Source organism: Pantherophis guttatus, chromosome 6, assembly GCF_059756535.1.
Source record: "Pantherophis guttatus breed Tessera chromosome 6, ASM5975653v1, whole genome shotgun sequence".
Classification (NCBI taxonomy): Eukaryota; Metazoa; Chordata; class Lepidosauria; order Squamata; family Colubridae; genus Pantherophis; species Pantherophis guttatus.
Window position 1 is genome coordinate 13,045,004 of NC_142068.1, and position 16,545 is coordinate 13,061,548.

Genomic DNA, 16,545 nt, shown 5'->3' on the forward strand with positions numbered 1-16,545 from the left:
ATAAAATAAATAAATTATACAATTTATTAAATTTACCCCCCCCCCCCCCGGTTCAGGCAACACTTTGCAGCTTACAGCTAGATAAAGCAAAATCCAACAATTCTAAATATAAAAATGGATTAAAGTTACAAAAATTGAAACAAGCTTAAATAACAAGGGTTTGGAAGGGAGAGGGGGACCCCATGCCAGTTGGCATGGGTAGGTTTTAAGGCTTATCCTGAAGGCCGAAAGAGGTATATAGCTATTCGGTCAGAAGTTAAAAGCGTCACAGTTCTGGCCATAAACAGATTTTGGAACAAATATTAAGAGTCCAGCCAGTTTACCATGACATACATTAATTTTGTTGCAGTGGATAAGATTCTCCCCTCCCTATCCAATACCTCTTCCAATGATAGCTTAATCTGCAATCTGAGTCACTGGATAGAAATATAGTATGTTTCAGTTTCTAATTCTTTTGCTATAATTATAAGAATATCCATATTTGAATAAAATAAACCCCTTATTTTACTTAAAAAACATTCAAAATGTAAGGGTAAATTATATTTTTAATAAAGTAACAAGGAAACTTTACTAGATTTGCATTTGGTAAACACATATGTTCTTAAGCTCATAGTTTTTTGCTCTGTGAGAGAACCTTGTTTGTGCTATACACACATGGGATAGTTCGCATACATATAGTGCACATGCATACCCACTTTAACAAACCTCCATTCATGGAATTTTTAAATTTAAATCTCTCAAGTTAGAGCTTGATCACTCTAGCACATTTTGCAAAGCAGGTCTCAAGATAATTCAGGTTTGAGAATTTCTGCACTAACCAATAAAAGTACATGTAAAACTGAAATGTAAACTGAAAGTGGATCTTCTTTAAAAATGCAAAGGATTGAAATATTTTGAATTCAACAACGGCAAAGTCTAATTTATTCTTGGACTGTGCCCAATTAATATCTCCCTGTTAAAAGAATGGTGTTTACTCGAATAAAGTCACATACAAACTTCAGCCATACTCTTCTTGTTAGTCAGGGTATCAACTCTTCAAAGGATTCCCTAGAAACAGTTTTTTTAAAGCCTAAAGCTTCTTTTATTATGCTTGGAATTAAGGTATAGCAGCATTTGAATGTTTGTCACATATCTTATTTGTTTCTGCAAGTTAAGAGTAGATGATGTGACTTTCTCATTGCCTCTAAAGAAAATCACGATACCTGCAGACTACTGGGTTTGGAAGAAAAATAAACAAGCAAATAAAATAAAAACGTACCTGTAAGTATTATTTTGGAACAGGGAGATCCCACACAGCTCCCTACTTCACATGATGGTCACATTATTGGGAAGTTCTCTGTTATCCAATTGTTGCAAGATAGGAATGGATTTTTTCTATCATCCAGAAACATTCTACAATCTTTATATTAACTTCTTCTCAACTCTTAGACATCATACTGTTTGAATTTTTACTGAAAACACTAAACTCAACATAGCTATTAAAGGGTAAATGTCCAAGTCATATGACTACCCTAGAAAAAAAAAGAGAGAGACAGACAAGAAAAAAGAATTATTTCAACAAGTTATATCATGGAAAGCTACATAGAAAGAAGGACTCAGATAGTAATAGCAATAGCACTGAGACTTACAAACTGCTTCATAGTGCTTTACGGCCCTTTCTACGTCGTTTACAGAGTTGGCATATTATCCCCAACAATCTGGATCATTTTACTGACCTTGGAAGAATGGAAGTCTGAATCAACTTTGAGCCAGTGAGGATCGAACTCCTGGCAGTGAGCTGAATTAGCCTGCGATACTGCATTCAAATATTATATACTATAGAATGGGAAAGGGATTTTAGGGGCAGAGATCATAGTTTTTTTTTCTTTGTAACCTTAGATTCTTTTTTATGCCTCATAGCACTACCAATTAATATTTGTTCTAATTTATTAGTTATTGATTAAAGCTGATATCCTAAATACAATAGAATACAATAGAATACAATAGAATACAATAGAACAGAACAGAACAGAACAGAATTCTTTACTGGCCAAGCGTGATTGGACACACAAGGAATTTGTCTTTGGTGTATATGCTCTCAGTGTACATAAGATATAAAATATAGAGTGTCTTCTTGGAGTTGGCCAGCCTTAAGAATCCAATCAATCAATACATGTCTATATACATTTACAAGGTACTTAGTAACTTGTCATTTCTGTTTTCTGAAGTTACTTAAAAAAACAAACTTCAGAGAGCTGACTTTCATCTTTCTTTCACATCTTCCTAAAATTTGTAATCCCTTCCTTACTGCCTCTTCTGTAATGACACATAAGACTAATTTGATATGTAAGAATTTATATTTTTACGTTAAATTACTTAATGAAATATCACCAGGTTACAAAATACGAACTATGCACATGTAAGACAATGTATTATTTTTTGATTAAGCAACATTGTGTGAAGCTCAGAAAAGGAGTCTGAAATTAGACTATAATGAAAAATATATTAATAACCCACATCAGTAGAGACAGCAGCACAGAACATGCAACATACAGGACAGCTATCATAGATGGGATTGTAATTAGCCTGTTCCAGGATGTACTGAAAATACCAGATCTTTTTTTAATGTAAGAATATCCCTTCCACTGTCTGGCCTTATTGTGGTGGTGGGGAGAAATTCCTGAAAGGGATGAGTGAAAATGCTGGAAGTTTATACAATCTCAACAGGATCACCCAAGATGTTAAGGACACTCCAGCTGTTCAGATAAAGCAAACAGGGGGTTATATAGAAAGTTGGAATTGTAAAATCATTTTAGTGAGAATGGCAAAGGAATTGTTTCATCCTGTGTGGGAAAAGGTAATGATACAGGTAGTCCTTGTTTAGTAATTGCCTTGTTCAATGACTGTCCATAGTTGCAATGGTGATGAAAAAATAACTTTATAACCAATCACATCTACAATCTTCGCAGGTCTTTAAAACAAAGGAAAACTGAGTAAGATTATAAAACACAGTCATAGTTTCACTCAGCAACCATGTCACTCAGTGAGCAAATTCCTGATCTTAATTGTGATAGCTAAATCAGGATTATCTGTAATCCAATCCGGGATTTTATCAAGAAAATTGAATGGATCAACAATATAAAGTGGTTGAAGATATAGTGGATAATGAACTCCACAGATTGGATAGCATTCAACATACTATTGAGGAAGAGCAGAGGATCTTTCAGAGTTGTTAGTTTAAAGCCTTCAGGGCCTCTAGCTGCTACTGTTGCAATACAGGAAAAAAAGTTTCAAAGGTACAAAAACAGATTTATAGCGGAAACATGGAAAATAACAAGTATGAATGTGGGAAAGCTTAACATAATGAAACGAACCGGCCACATTTTGACAGGCAGCAGTAAATTGAAAAGGACTGGAATTGTATACTTTCGGTAAGAAAGTGACTGAAAGAACTATTTATTACTTAGAACAGACACATACACAAAAGGAGGAGGAAGAGGACTGCTTTTATAATCAGGAAAGATAAAGCAAGACAATACTTGGACACAGTGCAGTCAATGAATGAATATCATCAGTTGACCTCTTGGAAAACCCATTAATATGTTGATTATCCAAGTTTATGGTCCAATCGCTGATGCAGAAGAAAAAAACAGGTTGATGATTTTCAAGTTCAATCATGTTCAACAGAACTTGCAAGCAGGTTGTGCTGCTTGTGGTTGAAGATCGGGATGCCTAAGCTGAAAATATTAAGAGAAAAACATAGTTGGATTGCGTGGCATTGGAAATGAAACAGGGGGATGACTTAATTTCTGCCAATCCAGTTATTTCTTCATTGCTAATACAGTCTTCCACATGTACCATCACCAGAAGAATATAAAGAAATCAAATCAGCTGTATTATACTATACAATGGAATAGAAAAACAGAGCTTTTACAGCAAAGAGGTTATCAGGATTTGGCAGTGGAACAGTTCATGTGCAAGTTCTAAATCAAGCTAAAGTGGAAGAAGAAAACCAACCAGTTGTCATGATATGAATTTCATTGCATACCTAGCATGTTCAAGGAGAACATTAGGAATTGTTTTAAAGTCCATTGACAGGCAACCAGAGAACTGTGGAATGAAATGAAGTAAGTTGTTAGGGATGAATATGAAACAAAAGATACAGAAACACAAGAACTCAAAATAAATCTCAGATCAAATGGCAGAAATTGTTAAGAAGAGAAGCAAAAACCAAGAAATATGATGACCTCTAAAAGGAACTTAAAAAAATTTCTTAGAGCTATTAGAAGAGACAAGAAGCAGCATTGCAATGACATTTATAAAGACATGGAAGAGTGAAACAGACAGAAAAAAGACGAGAATCATCCAAAAGATCCCCAAGCACTGAAGGAGGTTTGAATTAATAAGCTAAAGGATGGTGGTATGTGTGTGTGCATACGTGTGCATACTTTCAAGTCAATGTTGACTCCTGATGACTGCCTAGACAAGTCCCTGCATTTTTTTATGTGAAAGGCAGGACTAGAATTCAGTTTCCTGGTGTCTAGCCTGATGCTTTAACCACTACATCAAACTGGCTCTCTTAATGGATGCTAACGGACAGATTCTAAGTAAATCAAAGAAAGATAATATTAAATTGTGTACAATAGAAATGTTAACAACCAAAATAGTAGAAAAAATATTCCCTTTTGTCCTCTTCTCTAACAGACTGCAAGGGAGAAATTATGGTGGCCACATCAACTGACATCAATCATCAGGACAGCTACATGTCTTGGGCTGATATTACCCCAGACCTGCTCTTATTGTTCAAACTGCTCCAAACCAACACATCTCCACCGACTTTCATTGCTAGCAGTCCCAATACACCAACTCAGCCAAGATGCTTGGTAAATAAATCTGCAAAACCCTCACTGGCTTTACCCACCATATTCTCCACCTCTGAAGGAGAAAGGTTTGTTACCAACATTACTGCAGGAACTACAGACACTTCAGTCTCAATGAGCATCCCAAATCCTGGCTCCTACAGCAGCAGCAGGCTGCCAGTCCAGCTCCAACTTGATAGATTCTGCTACCTCTTTGTCACTACTGCTGCTACTCAAGAACTTGTTCATACCACCTCAACATTCCCAACCTCTCTTTTTCCTTGATAAAAACAATGATATATTATGGTGCTATAATGCAATATAATTCCTTACAAAAATTCATAAAAGGAAGCTTCCACAGTATATTTCTATCTAGAGCCATCTCTGCCTCTGCAAGAACTTGTCTCAAGTAGTGGCCCCCAACTTTTTTGAGCTAGGGTCATGTCTGATATTTTGAGAAAGTGGTAGCCTTGATGATATGATTAGGAACCAAACAATATTGTCAAAAACTGGTAAAGTTGTGCCACTAATGCCACTAATTTTAGTCTCTGCCTCCCCCCCCCAAAAAACCCCTTCAACATCAATTTTTCAAAATGGTTTAAGCATGGAATTTCAAGCAGTACAGAGCTGCCATTTTGAGTGTAAAATGGGCCTTCTCAAGGTATTTAAGAGCCCATTATGATTGCTTTGCAAGTACAAAAGACTTCCAAAATGTAGAAACAGCAGTTCTACACAGGACATTTCACAAAATTTCAGATTAGAGAAGTTTGAAAATAAACCATTTTGTACACTATCATTATTAATCCTAAATTAGGTTTATCTTCCCTAGTTGCAATCACTTTTTTTTATTTCTAAGAGTGCCTATGTAGCTTATTCAAATCCAGATTTTGTTAATGTATTTTTCCTTCTGGAAAAGCCTACAGTAGTTTGTTGGAAAAAAACCTTAATAAGTAAACAATTAAAACAATACAAAAATTAAAAGAAAATTCAATTGGCCATTGCTCAGATGTATTATCATCACTCTTATCTGCCCTTTAGGCTTCCAGGTGACTACACATCTGTATTTGATTATGTAATGTATTTGTAATGTAATGTAAATCTACCTCAGAAAACATGCTGAATAAACATCAGCTCCATTTTACTATGTGAAATAAATTATAGTATCTTGTCTCATACTTACTGAAACATGTTTACAGGCATTTCTTGAGCACAGAACATTTTTAGAAATAATGTTGTGATTTAGCTGTAAAATTATCGATATTATCGGTATTTTGCAGTTCTTTGTATGGTTTGGAACAATCAGATTCTAATAATGCCACTGTTACTATGCAACAGATTAGCAAAGCCACAAAGTGAGCAGAGTAGCAATCCTGCCAGTTCTTGCACTGTGTTTTGGACTACAATGCCCAAGAAAAAGGCTTTGGGATCTATTGAAAGGTAAAACCTTTCCCTTTCTGAGGTTTGAATTTCCTGGCTGGGAGATGCGGTGGAAGGATTCAAACAGAAGCAGCTGTGTGAAAGCTGGAACTCTTTATTTAGTTTATTCTCAGGAACTGTAAGTTTTACGTTTTTATACTCTTTTCTTTGGGTTTGGTTTCTATGGCTTCATGTAGTTCTCTTTGTGTTCGTGATTAATTTAATAGTTCTAATCCTGATCTGTGTTTGTTTTCTTCCATCCCGGGAGCGATATCAGTGGGAGGATGGGTCTTAAGTATCATTTTTTATTAATCCAATCGTGTCATCTTTTTTCAAGTTTTGCTTTTAGAGCCAATCTTTTCCTGGTGTTTGTCTTTTGCCATGTCCCAGATCCTTTGTTTGTTCCCCTTTTGGAATTTAATTATTTTCTTCCTGCATGTCCTGTATATTGTTGTATTTTGTAATGACTCTGTTACTTTTAAACATTTTCTTTTCTAGTGTGCCTTGCTTCTTTAATTATTCTGGCTTGGTTCTTTTCTTTAGGATGTTTTAATGTTTTCCTATTCTAATGTGTTTAAGTTCCAGTTTCTTAAGCTTAGGTTTTTCTTTTTTGGGGGGGTATAGTTTCTTATTTTCCTAAAGGCTTCTGGTCTGGCTCTATTGGTGACATCGTTTTAGAGGTTTCTGGTCTTTGCTTTCCCTGTGACTACACTGTCTTAGTGTGGTTTCTTTGGCATATGAACCAGTTGTTTCATATAGGCAAGCATTTTTATTTCTGTGAAGGTGACTTGATATTACCTCTGAATAATGATCAATTAAGTCATCAAATGTTAAACAACTGTTTGTTTCCCCCATTTGGTGATCTTTATGCCTAGATCAGATGTAAATTTGTAATTATACCGAAAGATAATTGTCAATGATCAATATTACTACATTATAGATAACCCCCAATTTATGATCAGTCACTTAGCAACTATTTGAAGTTATGATGGACTTCCTCACAGTTACTTATGACCTGAATTCAAAGTTCCCGTGGTCATGTGATTGCCTTTTGGCCGATTGGCAAATGGCCCGCATCTATGGAATAGATCAGTCCAATATTTTCTGCCGGAAACCATCATTTACTTTCATTATCCAGGAAGAACTACCCATTGCAGGTAACAGATTTGCTTAACGACTGCCTGCCTCATTTGCTTGATGGCCATACTTAACAACTGTGATGAATTACTTAACAACTGCCACAAAAAAGTCACAAAATCGGTCAAAGTCATGTGGTGATCTATTTAATGACTGGCACAGATTAAAACTATAATTCTGGGTTCAATTATGGTTGTAAATTGAGGATTACCTCTGTGTACATTTAGGACTAGATGATGGTTTCAACAAATTTAAACTGTCACACTTCTTTCAGAATCTTTTGATCTAAAAATACTTTTCCTATTATGGCTCAGAATAAAATATATTGGCAACAAATTCTTCTCTATTTTTATTAAGTTTCAAATGCTATATCACTTTAAAAATAAGAGCTATTGATTTCATTTAGAATAATATATTCCCCTCAGTCTGGATATTGTCTATATTTTTTTAATAAAAAGGTTTCTGGACAGGATGTCTTCTACATTTATACCTGTGTTGAATAAAAACCTCTATCTGACCCTTCAGTTTTAAGAAGAGTTTGTCTTCTTTCCCTATACTTCCTTTTTGAATTGGACCTATAATATTCAGATTACAGATAGGGACAGAGCTGTTTTGTAGTCTGTCTTTTATCTTTGTAGAACACCTCTGAAAAGTGCTTTAAAAAGATTAATTTCTACTTTGGAACCAGTTAATTGTTGGTAACGATATTAAACATTGAAACAAAAGTTTCTATTAGTACGCCTAGATGAAACAAACATGTAAGAAAAATTTGTTACTTCCAAGAACTAACTCAAAAATCAATTCTGCCTATAGATGGATAAACCTGCTGGATTAGACCAAGCATCAATCAAGTTCCTCATAATGGCCAACTAGATGTCTATGATAAACCCACCAGAAAATCAAGACAATAATTGCCTTAATTGTCTCCCCATTTTCAAAGAATATGCACAGTTTAGTTTTTATAAATTACTTAGTTTTTATAAATTACACATCAAAACAAAAAAAATTCAAATACACAAAAATGCTTATTTATTTTTTAAAAAAAAATTAAAATACTACATATAAAGTTAGGCTCAAGATTCAGAAGGATCTTGACAAATTTGAGCACTGGGCTCTATCCAACCAAATGCAATGTAGTGGTGATAAAAATAAGATTTTACACTTTAGGCAAAAAACAAAAACAAACGCACAGGTATAGAATAGGTGGTACCTGGCTCCACAGCGGTAATTGTGAGAGAGATCTAGGAATCCTAGTGGACAATCGCCTAAGTATGAGTCAACAGTGCACTGCAGCTATCAAAAAAGCCAATGCAGTCCTAGGCTGTATCAACAGAGGGACAGTATTAAGATCATACAAAGTGTTCATACTGCTTTATATTGCACTAGTAGGACCACACTTGGAATACTGTATCCAGTTTTGGTTGCCAGGATAGACAAATATGTTGAGTCTCTGGAAAGAGTGCAGAGAAGAGCAACAAAGATGATTAGGAGACTGGAGGTTAAAATGTATGAACAGTTATGAGAGATGGATATCTTTAGTTTAACAAAGAGAAAAACTAAGGGTGACATGATAACAGTCTTCCAATATTTGAGGGCCTGTTACAGAGAGAAGGGGTTCAATCTATTCTCCATAGCATCTGAAGGCAAGACAAGAAGCAATGGATGGAAACTTATCAAAGAGATCCAACCTAAAATTAAGGGGACATTTCCTGTCAGTGAGAACAATCAGTTGAACAACTTGCCTCTAGAAGTTGTGGATGCTCCTTCACTGGAGTTTTTAAAGAAGAGATTGGACAGCCATTTGTCCAGAATGGTATAGTGTCTCCTGCTTAAGAGGTACCTTAAAGGTACCTTCCAATTCTATTATTCAGTAATTCTGTCAATTGTAGCCTATTACTCTATACTTCAGGCTAAGTTAACAGAAGATAATTTTCCCTCTGTAGAATCCTCTTGTAAACAATGATGTTACTTCGTTACTCTGTATTTAATCTCTTACTGAACTATAGTTCCTCTTATGAAAGGACAGCTGTTCTTAAAATAAGAAATTTAACATTTGCTAAAAGGAACGAAGATAATCCCCAGGTTCACAATTTTTCCAACTTCAAAAATATAAGGAACAATTATTTGGTTTGTTTATTTATTATACCAATTTATGTAGCAGCATCTTGTAACTGTGATTCTGGGTGGTGATTTTAGGATATGAACCTTCAGACCACTGGAAACATTCAGATTTTTAAGAACTTTCTGAAGTACTGATGAAGTTGCAACCAAACAAATCTTAGATGGTTTGGTATTCTGGAGGGCAGATACCTAACTGTGCACAAATGTCTATAGAATTGCCAAATCATTGCAATATTGTTTTTTGTCTCTGCACCAACCTTCTCAAATGTCTGTATTGTCAAGGCCACGTTTACTGTTACAATTCAAAGACTTCTATATGGTATCCAGCATTAGTCTAAATATTGTGTACAAGTAAGGCAATGCAATAAAACGTAGGTTTATTATCCCTTAACACAATGAGAAAAGTGTATTGAATATACATATTATTAAGATGGAAATGCAACTTTGAGCGTATGTATTAAACATTTCAGAGTATTATCATACCAGAGTGAACATAAGTATGAGAGTTTAATACTGGAATTTTCCTTGTTTCAAGAAATATATAATAAAGAAAACCATGCAGTTCTCTCACTCACACTCCTAGAGAAAGATCTTTGTAGAATATCATAACTGCTCAGACTTTCTTTACTGATAACCAGATATATTTCATTACAGCATTAATTCTTCTTTTCAGTGTACCAAATTATTCCATCTAGGTTTTAGAACTTGGGGCACTCAACCTTAACAATCAATAATAGAGTCCTGAACCACCTAAGAGTTTTTAAAAGAATTCAAAGATGAACTGACTAGCATCACAGAAAACATGTGCAACTTGTACTCAAACAGGGCTCAGTACCAGAGGGTCACCAGTGTTCCACCCATTTAAAAAGGGACCTGAGAACATCTGAGAAATTATGATCTGGTCACATTAATGTGATTCCATTGATGTGATTCTACACTGATTCCAAGCAAATGGGTAAAACATTATTTTTTTTAAAAAAACACAAAATCTATAGAACAAGTCTAAGCAGTTTACAAAATCAGCATATTGCGCCCAATAATCTCGCTCCTTATTTTACCGACCTCAGAAGGATAGAAGACTGGGTCAACTTTGAGCCGGTCAGGATCAAACTCCTGGTGGTGGGCAGAGTTAGCCTGCAATACTGCATTTTAACCACTACACCACCATGGCTCTTACAATAAAAAGGTACAATTTGTTTTTTCAAGTAGCATGGATATATTTAATGATATAATTTAAGAATGGGAAGGAATGTGGTTCTGAGCTATTTATAAATGCATTCATTGATAAGGTTTGCCTTTGCTACCATGATATCTTCTTTTTAAAGTCTTTCTAAATGTGTTTTTCAAGTCAATATTTACATAAGAAGCAGCTCTCAGTGTTTATGGAAACCATATTCCTCTCATCCTATGTTAATCACAAGAATGAATTCCAGACTGCTGCAATAATAAATGGAGCAAGGTGTAATCAACTACATTTTTGTCCTACTAGTCTGACTGAGATTACTCAGGTTTGTTTACGCAAATGGAAACACTCTAAATGGCAAGGGACAGATTGTTGTTATTGAAAATTGTACTTATAAATAAACAATATTTGCAATGTTCCAGTTTTTACTGTTTTCCCCAACTATATTAACTAGGTAGCCAGGTAAACATTCCACATAGTTAAAAAAATTGGAGGGGGGTATGGGAATTCTATTCATCTACAACTGCTTTTGTAAAAAGGAAAGATGTGTAACGGATATAAACATGACAATCCCGAGAGAAGGGGAAAAGGTACAAAAACAGGATTGGGGAGGAACAGCCCATAGAAATAGAAGATCCAGGAAACAGGAAAACAAGGAGGCTATCACATGGCAGAATGTAGGTAAAGAAGTAGGGACTGACAGTCTCGCCGCCCCAATCACATTTGGGAGAGGAGGAAATCAATTTATGTTGGAAAATAGGAGGTAATGTTGGATACCTTGAGTTATTTATAAAAATAATAAAGGCAGAATACAAATAAACATCAAAAATCTTGTATGAAAGAGCATGGAGGAATAAACAAAAGGAAGGCATGTCCACAGCATGTATTAGCCCTGTAGAAAACTAAGCTGTGCTCTTGAGTTAATGTGTCTATAATTTGACTACTACATGTTTACTGGATCATAATCTTCCACTGACATTTTGTAATCCCAAATAGGACAGTCTTCTCTAATGTGACACTCTGGATGTGACTGGATCAACTCCCATAATTCTCAGTCTGCAGCCATATTATCCAGGTATTATGGGACTTGAAAGGTTAACATATTTTGAAGGGATCATTTTAGGGAAGGCTGAAAAACACTTACTGCATTTTAAACATTTACCTTAAAGTTTCCACCACCCTTTTGGCTTTCCTACAGAAGTTGTCTCTAATATTGTTCAAGGAGGGAAAAAGTGATATGGGAAGAAAGCAAAAGAAGAAAACAAAACAGCATTAATTTCTGTTGATGAGAGATAGATATGCAGAATTATTGGTGGTGAGTTTCAAAAACCTGACAACCACTAGATCGCTGCAAGAAACATAGATAATTCAGGAGTTCTCAAATTAAGGATTATGACAGTTTTAAAGTATTTCACAGACAGGGATTATTAATGTAAATGAAATGGCCAAAATTTCAGCATATGTTTACACATTTTCAGGTTTTGATGATATACTATCATCAGTCAGCAATATTGGAAGCAACTATTCTAACAAATATTGGCACAGTTTCAGCACAATGTACTGCTATAGTCTTTGTAGTAGCTGTAGAAAGGTGATAATGAAGTTCAATACTTTTATTCTTTTTATTTTAGAAAGTTGCACTGCTGTATCTACTTTTATTGAAGTACAAGAGATCTGTGAGATGGATGCTATTATAGTGACTGTTGTTTCCTTCAGCTACCACTCTTTGTATATTTATTGTTATTGTTCTTTTTCTATTGAATTTTAATTTTAGATTAGCCAACCAGAGTTGCTGTCATGAGATGGACAGCCATATAAATTGATTGACATACAATAAATAAAACCACTCCTAAAAGTAAATGGCATGTTTGCTTCTTGCTGAAAATCAAGTCAATAAAATCATTAATATTCAGAGGAGTGTCACACAAACTTGTTTGCTGTCGGGAGACACAGTAGTGTATTACAAAGTTTGTGGAAAGCCTCAGCCTAACTCCTTTTTACAGACCTTTTCAAACAAGTCTTTGGGAAAGCTCTACTGCAGAAAAATATTCAAGATGCTCAACACCCTGAGCATCTTGAAATCAGGATGGAATGAAAACGTAATAAAATATACAAAGGATGAGCCGGGGAGACATGTGGGGTGCGGATGAGATTTCCCAACCACAGCTATGTACAGGTAGTCCTCAATTTATGACCACACCTGAGCCCCAGATTTATGTGGTTAAGTGGGAAATTTGTTAAGTTGAGTTCTTCCCCATTTTACGAACTTTTCTCACCATGCCATTGTTAAGTGAATCACTGCAGTACTTAAATCAGCAACATGGCTGTTAAGTGAGTCCGGCTTTCCGCCGTTGACTTTGCTCGTCAGAAGGTTGCCAAAGGGGATCACATGACCCAGGGGTGGATTCTACTTACCTTTACTACCAGTTCGCAATGGGGCCGCGCACGCACACTTGCTCACACGCATGCGCAGAAGGATTTTGATAACATCGGGGTTGGTGGGTGGAGCCTCCCGCCGGTTTTACTACCAGTTCTATAGAACAGGTGCAAACCGGGGGCAACATGACCCCAGGACACCATCAACCGTCGTAAATGTGAGCCTGCTGTCAAGCATCCGAACGTAAATCATGTGACCCTATAAATCACATGACCCTGGGGATGCAGCAACGGCCGTTAAGTGTGAAACGCGCTCATAAGTCACTCCCCCCCCCAGTGCCGCCGTAACTTCGACCCGGTCACTGAAGGCGGTGTTGTAAATCGAGGACTACCTGTAACTCCTTGGGCCCCGTATGCAGATTTGTTTTAAAGGCTGAAAATAGCTTTCGTATTTCAGCAGGTGCGAAAAAGGAGGACAATAAATAAGCTGAAGGGAGGAGAGGTGGGCGAAACCCCGAGCTTGTTTATGGTGAATTAAGCGAGGGAGGCTGGAGACCGCCGGGGCGAGGAGGCTCCCTGCCTGGGCTTCCCCCTCGCCCGAAGCGCCGGTTCGCCCAGTGAGCCGAAGAAGGGAGACCCGGCAGCCCACGAAGCCCCCTTTCCGCCACTGCGGACGTCTCCTCCCGCCAACCCACCCTCCGTCTACGGTTCTTGGCTTGCGGGACCATCGTCACTTCGCCGGTTTACTCACCCTTGGCCGGCCTGGCGTGGACCGGACCGGAGCCGAGGCGTCCGGGGGCGAATCCCTCACCACCACCCCCGCTTCCCTCAGACGACGACGACGACGCCCGTGGTCTCCCGCTCCTCCGAAGGTTCCAGCGGGTCTGTGGGGGGCGGGCCGGCGGGCGCGCTCCCTCGCTCGCACACGTCGCCCTGGGTGTTTGACAGAGCCGCGCGCCGCTCGCTCGCGCGCGCTCCCGCTCTCCTTTTCAGCGGACGGGGCCCTGCGGCCGCGCACGCGCACCAGCGCCGGGGGCTCGCTTTTCCATTGGAGCTTTTCCTTTCCTTTCCTTTCTTTTTTTTTCCCGCCTCCCCTCCCCTTTTCCCTTCTTTTCTTCCTTCCGCCTTCGCTCCACCCTTACAAACAAACAAAAACACCCACCAACGCCCCTCCCCTCTCCCTCCTCCTTCCCCCCTCCCCACTCCGAACAGGAAGCGAAAGGAGGCGACCCCGGATGCAGACCCAGGAACGGCCGTTGGGAAGAAGAGAGGCCGCGCGCAGGGAGTTTTGGAAGTGGGTGGGGGGGGGGAAAGGAGAGAAATCCGATCACAGGCACCGATCGGTTTCTAAAGCGCATGCGTCTCTCGGTGACGCAAGCGCGGTGTTTTGAGAGGTGTTGGGATGGACAGAGTGGGGACGGGGAGGGAATCTGAGCCACATATTGTAATAAGTCTTCGTTTGCTTAACTAAGGTGTGCTGGTAGTCCTCGACTTACGACCACAATTGAGTCCAATATTTCTTCTTGTTCAGTGAGACATTTGTTAAGTGAGTTTTGCCCCAGTTGTTAAGTGAATCACTGCCATTGATAAATTAGAAACCCGGTTGTTAAGTGAATCGGCCTTCCCCGTTGACTTTTGCTTGTCGAAAGGTTGCAAAAGGGGGATTGTGTGACCTTGGGACACAGCAACGGGTCGTAAGTATGAACCAGTGGTGAAATCTAAAATTTGTTACTACCGGTTCTGTAGGCGTGGCTTGGTGGGTTTTTTAAAAAAATTTTCTACAACCTTTTAGGCGAAGAGGTTGTAAAAAAATGCTTTCAAAAGGCTCTGATGATCCCAGCCGAGTTGCCTGATCGGCAGAGGCTTTTTTTCTTTTAAATGCCTCTGACAATCCAAGCTGAGTTGCCTGATCGTCAGAGACATTTAAAAGAAAAAAACCCTCTGCAGATCAGGCAACTCGGCTGGGATCTTCAGAGCCTTTCGAAAGCATTTTTTTCTACAACCTCTGAAGAGGTTGTAGAAAAAATGCTTTGAAAAGCCTTTGACAATTCCAGCTGAGCCGTGCGATCATCAGAGGCTTTTTTTTTACTTTTAAAAACATTTTTTCAGCCGAAGAGGTTGTAGAAAAAATGCTTTTAAAAGTAAAAAAAAAGCCTCTGATGATTGTGCAGCTCAGCTGGGCATGTGGGGGGAGGGGGGCAGGGATTTTTGCTGCCGGTTCTCTGAACCACCCACTTCCATCGCTACCGGATTGGGCGATCCGGTCCGAACCAGGAGCATTTCACCCATGGTATGAACCCGTTGCCAAGCAACTGAATTTTGATTGCGTGATCATGGGGATGCTAGAAAGGTGGTCGCTGTTAAAAATGGTCATGATTCACTTTCTTCGGTGCCGTTGTAACTTTGAACGGTCAGTAAATGAACTGTTGAAATCGAGGACTACCTGCATTCAATAGGACACAATCTATATAGGGAATTGCATGGAGCGCTAAGCCATATGCCAGGGATTAACAGATCCCCAAAGCTACAGTTACAGAACAGACCAATTTAAGAATGTGGCTTTTTGAACTTGATGTGCAAATCTGACACTGTTGCCCCTTTTCTCCACAACAACAACAACCCTGTGAGGTGGGTCTGGCTAGGAGACAGAGTGACTGGCCCAAAGTCACCCAGCCAGTTTCATACATAAGGGAGATAGATCTAAAACTCAACTTCACCACCGCGGGAAACTGGCTATATATCAGTACGGTGACTGTGTGTCTCACTGCTAACTTCATAGTGTGTAATCAAATACAGGGAGCAAAAGGTATAGTTCAAGGGTTGAAATGCGGAGTCCTTGGTACTTTGAGCTTGGTTGTTTTCTTGCAGACATTTCATTACCCAAACTAGGTAACACCAGTGCTAGTAGGAAGCGGGAGTTTGCTCTCATTTTATATTCTCATGGTTTGCTCTGTCAGTGTGGGTATCTTAGAGATCCCTTGACTGGGCTGCTAAAACAGAGCAGCTGGTTAGTATGGAAATGTATATTTGTGAGAGCTGCTGGGTGAAAGCTACAGTTGGTGAAGTTTTCTGCCGGATGAAAGTTGCCCCCCCGCCCCCTTGAAAGGAAGGAGTCCCTAAGTATTGCTCTTAACACATTTCCTCTTATCACAGGTGGCAAAAATGCGCACAGCCGGCTTTTGTAGCACACAAATATAAAAACGATAACGTTAGTCATCCTGCACTGAATCATGGGTTACTCCCTGGGATTCCTTAAGGATTTCCGAAGGGTGCCTGGTGGAGCCATGTTTTGGAAGGGCAGGGATGCAGTCATTTGCAATTAGTCATGAGCTGATGATTGATATTCAATCATTCAGCTAGCAGAATGTATAAATGGTTACTCTTTGGTGTACAAATGGGTATCTAATTCTGGAAAGTCCAAAATCCCAAGTGTTAGAAAACAGGTACTTATTATAGAACTTGGAATAATTGGAC

The 16,545-nt window shown here is 38.5% G+C and overlaps 1 protein-coding gene across 2 annotated transcripts in view; it reads right to left on the bottom strand.

Annotated features, from left to right (window-relative positions):
* Positions 1-14,378, bottom strand: part of PIK3CA (phosphatidylinositol-4,5-bisphosphate 3-kinase catalytic subunit alpha) — a 39,961-nt gene extending 25,583 nt beyond the window's left edge. Inside the window, exons 1-3 of one of the 2 annotated variants that reach the window (XM_034438937.3) lie at positions 13,823-14,298; positions 11,858-11,902; positions 1,259-1,511 (exon numbers count right to left, since the gene is read on the bottom strand). The gene's annotated coding sequence lies outside the window, so the exon portion shown is untranslated. Of the gene's footprint in view, positions 1-1,258; positions 1,512-11,857; positions 11,903-13,822 lie in introns of both variants that reach the window. The other variant, XM_034438936.3, reaches the window with a different exon arrangement.
* Between the last annotated feature and the right edge of the window lie 2,167 nt (positions 14,379-16,545).